Consider the following 6332-nt stretch of genomic DNA (forward strand, 5'->3'; position numbering starts at 1 on the left):
GCTTAACTGCATTTTAACCTGTGATTAAAAAGAAAGAAAGAAAGAAAAGTAATAAAAATTACGTCTCACATCATTTGCAAACTTTTACAATTAGAAAAATAATTAAATAGGCTACATTTTCAAATAGGCTTCAAATGTCAAATAGCTACAAACTATGACCCCGACTAAAAACGAGCAAAAGCCTCAAACGTCTTTAACAACATCCAAGAGAAGTAGGTAAACAGGCTTATCAGACAGACAGATTTTGATGAGCAAATGCTGTAAGGCTCATCAGGAAGGACACTGCATCCTTGTATAATTTATTATATTATATTATTATATTATTATTGGAGTGGAGTTACAGTAGGCTGCCATTACAGATATGATCAAGCAGACAAACTAAGACTAACACAGTGGGCTCCAACTACTGTAAACACAGTAGGTTGTAGCTAAATTAATTATGCCTTGCCAACCAGTTTTCTATAGAATACCTATTGAATCATGTTTCACTGGAGTTGATGCCGTTGGCCCAACTGTATTTCCAATGTTTTTGGAGGGATAAGAAATTTATTTTTTCCCCATTTTGGCCACAAGATGGTGGCAGAGAAGAGAAGAGAAGAGAAGAGAAGAGAAGAGAAGAGAAGAGAAGAGAAGAGAAGAGAAGAGTGCATGAGGACCAACAATATAAGCAAAGAAACAGGACATGTATCGTGGATTATAACTGTGTTGCAACCAGTGTGATACTGACACTGAGCTGCAGATTGTTCTGCTCACTCCACCTGATGATGCTCAGTCTAACTGATGAAGGTGACGAGACAACCAACAACAGAACAATATCAAATTCTACCATGCTGCAAAATGTAAGTTATAGGTTGGCTGGTTATAATGGGAGCATCTGTAGCAACAATCCTGCAGTAAAGACACTGACAGCAGTTCATTTTAATTAACGCTATTTTATGATAGCAGATTCTCTCAAAAAGCAGCACGTGAATTTCTCTGATAATAAATGACCTGTTGATTAACACTTCAGGGAGTAGGTTAACCAACACAGGCAGAAACTGTGTCTGTGTGTGCAATGAGCCATCCTCATTTCACACTAATCAGGCTGTAACTTCACAGAGGAATGTATTTCTGTGACCCCGCTGACACCGTTCACTTCACTAAGTACCAATAATTTATGAAGGACACACATTATAATCACAGAGCTGCATATTATAACCTGTATGAGCAGACTGAAGTTAGTAAGACTGAGGGCCCACAGCTGTGCTAGCATCTCTTTAGGGCTGTACTAAGTATGCGTGAGTTCGTTCAACACACTGCAATGAAGAAGATGTTGGTTTTTATCCCGTTATCACTCATGTAACTCATGAGTTTATTGTGGCTGTTTTTTGTGTATTTGCAGCTCATGCTTGTGTATTTGTCAACGCTCCACTGACTTTGTGTCTACTTTCATATTGATTTCTTTGTGCCAGGCTGCTGTAAACAGACCATAAAATGATTGATACTCCACCCAGACCGTTAGCAATGATAACAGCTCTCCTGGATGTCCATCAAAGCAGACATAAGAGGGAGAGGTATACACAGATGCATTCATACCTCAACGTTAATGCTCGTGTGCCTGAGCAGCAGTTGGCCGTGGCTCAGAACCAACCACAGGCAGACCGATCTGGCCTTAATCAGAGCCATGTTGTAGTAAAGCACAGATCTGGGCCTCTGTTTCCCATTTAAGGCAGTGCAGCGTTGGTATAACTCTGCCAGAATTACAGCATTAGACAACTTTAGTCTCCTTCATACAAGAACACTGAGACAACTCGCACGGTACCAACTGTTTTCATACTGTTCCCCCTCTACAAATACTGTAATGCTAACCTCATCATCAGAGCAGAGATGATGCATACGCTGGCCGCCACGGCAGCCATCATCATATAACGTATGGTTATGGGACTACAAAATACAAAGGCCGTTTCATTGCACTCTTATGATGTGAATGAGCACAGGAACAGCTCCACTATAAGGTCAACCTCTTATCAAATCTGTGGGTATGCCTACAAGTGCAGCTCACATGGTATCAATGGCCATATTATAATATTTACCCAAAGATAATCGCATTCATACCTAATTACAAATGCAGCCAGTGTTTTCATATATGAGAGGGCTGTCACGGTCACTTATCAGCTCTGAATCATGTGAAACCTCGGCTGTCGTGACATAAGACAGAGGTCTGATAGCACATAGGCTGTGATTACACATGTGTGTTTTCTATGATAACATACTGACCTCTCAATCGGCACGTTTCATATTTTCACTAGTGTTGGCCTACATCCTCTTATTGGTCCCAGATATGACATTTTTTCAATAGATTAGACTATTTAGCCAGAGTGTTTGCATATGACTTTGACCAAGCCTATCACTGAATTAAAACCCATCAGGGCTTGTGCATAGGGTTGTTTTAAAGATAGGAAAAGTCGTGTGATCGCACTGGGGAAACACTGGTGATGAGAAAATGTTTTGTTGTCTAGTTTTAAAAAAGGCCACAAACTGATGATGAACCGTGAATATGAGATCTTTTTTTCACCGCCTCTCTCATCTCTCCAAGAACACCTGAATCTAACTTGTTTGTGACAAGTAGCTGTGTGAACAATGACAAGCGTGATGTTGGGGGAGAAGCCTGCACCTGCCTCACACATCTGCATTTCACTGCTGTTAGGAGGTGGGTTTCAGATACTTTTAGACGGCCTTACAAAGTGTTGTCTGAGCCATGCTGAGGTCTTGTGCTTCTCATTTTGAAGTTTTGCAGCCTGGGAGGAACCTGATTGGTTGTGGAAAGAATTCCTTTAGGTATTAAATTAATGTCATTAACAATGTCAGAATGACGAAGATCTGAGCAGCCACTTGAACAAAGGCATCGTCATCCACACAGATTTACACAAAAAACATGTTTTATAGATACGATACAGTCTGGACCTGTCTATTCTTATCTTCTTTTTTATTATTTTATTTTAATAGAGCCATTCCAACTTTTTGTACAGTCTGTTAAAACAACAGGGTCAGCCAGGCTCTTCCTCAAACTGCTTCCAGCAGTGGGGGTTAAAAGTTGAGAGCGAGATAGCGCGGCGGTGGCAGCGAGAAGCGAGGAAGGGCGAGGCACGGCGAGGAGGAAAAAGCACGGCTAGCGCTAACATTTGCGGTGGATGTGGAAGGCCGGTGAGTCATAGACTGGCAGGGTAATGTGTTTGTTTCCACGGTGGATTGACCGTAGGATTAATGAAAGTGTTCCCCTCCTGGGCTGCGGCCAAAATTTAAACAAGAGCTGGTGATGATTAGACAGAGATGGTTATCCTCCAGGCCACGTCTGTCTCTCTCTGTCTGTGTGCACCTCCTCTCATCTTTTGTCCTCAGGCAATGTTGCCTTAACCTCTCTTATTGACGACCTGCGTGTGAGACGGGCAGCTGCACGTGGCAGAGCGGCCGTATGTCGTGTTGTCTGAACAGAGAGTTTGCAAACCCACACAGCGACAGCAACATGGCACACTTAAAGAACTGCTTTCTAGTTTGATTATACTGGTGTGTTTCTTTCAGGTTTTTTACACTAAGCAGAATAACAGCTGTATTCAGTTGTGTGGCCACTGCAGGAGGTATTGTTCTCAAAGTGAGGTGTGTATTCACCACCACCAGTAGATGAGGTGTCCTCCATCCATCCATCCATCCATCCATCCATCCATCCATCCATCCATCCATCCATCCATCCATCCATCCATCCATCCATCCATCCATCCATCCATCCATCCATCCATCCATCCATCCATCCATCCATCCACCCATCCATCCACCCATACACTCATCCACCCATCCATCCACCCATATATTCATCCATCCATCCATCCATGTGTATGTGCACAAACCACACAATGGCATTACACTATTACACAGGGGCCTAGAGCCAATCCCAGCTGACACAGGGCCGCATACAGACATGGACAAAATTGTTGGTTTCAAGTTATTTCAATGACAATTTTATAGTGTGGTGAATGTGCAGGTCACAACTTGTCCACCAGAGCGTTTTGGAGTTATTGGATTGTGTATTTGATGAGTTTGATGAGGGAAACCAAGAAACCCCATTAGCCTCCATAGTGTAGCTCTGAGCAGCTCGTGGCTCTGCTCTAAAAACAGCTTGCACCGACAATTAAAGGTAACAAACCTACTCAGGGATTATGGCAATGGGCCAATTTACCAAAATGTTGAACTATCCCTTTAATTTATAACTGATACACACGTCTTTAAATAATGCTGTCACAGAGCTACTGTCAGTGTAAGCCACTGTCCACCACAGCAGTCCAGCTGCTGATAACTGCCCCATTAACTTGGCTTAGAGCTGACAATTATCAACAGGCATGAAGACAAACATCTGCACTCAACTGAGCCGTTTATATGCACAAACCAGGGGACGACCTTATACTGTTGAACATGTCCCAGTGAGCTCTGATAAACCTTCACATGCTTTCAGGCTTAACAGACACTTGGGCCCTGCTGGCAGGATAGTAGGCACTTGACGACATGTAAATATCTAAGCATTTAGGTGCAATATTGGACCGTGCAGAGATATTAAAAGACTTTTGATAAATATTTCTGGTTGCCAAAGGCACCCTGGACCACCTTCAAGAGTTGAGTTCACAATCAAACTGAGGGAGCCAAGGATGAGAACCATCTGTCAGGATGCTGATGACTTCACCACTTTACTCCAAATCTCGGTGTCGTCTGGGATTTCCCACTCAAGTTTTCTGGCCATTCTGACTATTGTAACAAGCTTACTCATGCGCCTGGATTCACGTCCAAACCAATGCTGTCAAGAGAAACGTTAGCGCACTCTTAGGCTGTGTTTTGTAAACTATTTCAAGGACTGACTGACTCACCCTGAATCTGTTCAGTCTCTGTAAAAGATTAAGCCTTTGTGTGCATTTCTGCAAATGTTGTTCGTATTTTAAGAGATTTGCTCATCGAGTTCAACTGGTCCCGCTGTTAAATAATATTTGTTATCAATAATATTTTCTTGAGGCGTATCAATTTTTATCTCCTGTAGGAGTACTGAATGGGAACTCCACAGATTTTACACATCGGTGTGTTTAGTGGGAGTGCTGCTGAATTTGTGTAAATCTTTTGTGTATTCAGTAGGAGCTGCAAAGTCCGACACTTGAGCCAGCATCAGTTCAAGATGAAAACTACAAGTTTGAAAAGTATAAAAATCTGAAAGTGTGGAGTTAGACAGACAGCAGAGAGTTTATGAGACCTTGGCAGCCCACTACTCATCTTTGCTTAAGGTTAGCTCCAAACTGCATTAGCCGCTATTATAATAACACACCTGAATGACCAGACTGTTGGCAGTGTTGCATTGAGGGTAGGGATGCACCAATGCATCGGCTGAACATCAGTATCGGCCAATATTCCCCTTATTGACTGCCATCATAAAATACTGATGGCAGTGGCCAATGTTTATCTGTTATATTATTTTATATTTTATATATTATGTTATATTTTTCTCTCTTTTTTGGGGGGACATGACTCTCTCTTTTTTCTTTTTTTTTAAGTATATTTTTGGGTCTTTTTTCGCCTTTATTGGATTATTATTATTAGTTTATTTAGGGGACATTGTGCAATGACATTAATCATTTACAGAAAATGAGAAGATGGTTGCACCCCAACATGTACTGTATAACAAAGAGACAAGAAACGCAGACCACAAACTACTATACAAGAGTGATACACAAATAGACAGTAGACAACACATAGACAATACAGTTTCCACATCTAAAAAGACCAGATCAAATGCAACACACCTGAGAGAGGTGTACCCTATCCTATATGATCAATGGAGAGAAAAGCTAAGTCTTACAAGATACAGAATATATATAAAACATTTTAGAATTCCATAGTTCATATTCCATAAGGTTTGTAGATAATTTCATGGATTGGGTGCATTGAGAAATACTAAGATACATTTTTTTTTAAAAAGACTAACTGAGTAACAAGTGCCCTGCTTTTAAACATGCTGGCAACTTTGGTTCTCCAGTAGTTTGATCTGCTTTTCAGGGTTTCAGGCAGCTTATTCTTTGATGGCTGTCCATGAAAACACAGATTATGCAAAGGAGGAGTGTCGCATGGGGATAATGCAGTCACCCCTGGATACTGATCTTGAGACTCTGATTGTCGACTCGGAGCGGAACAAAATTTTTCAGATAGGAGAGTCGAGAGAGAGACAGGAAATGGGAAGCAAAGAGGTGGGGAATGACATGCAGGATAGGACCACTCGGTGCAGGATTCGAACCGGGGTCGCCTGCAGTGAGGACTAATAGCCTCAA

This window comes from Trachurus trachurus (genome assembly GCF_905171665.1).
Source record: "Trachurus trachurus genome assembly, chromosome: 14".
NCBI lineage: Eukaryota > Metazoa > Chordata > Actinopteri > Carangiformes > Carangidae > Trachurus > Trachurus trachurus.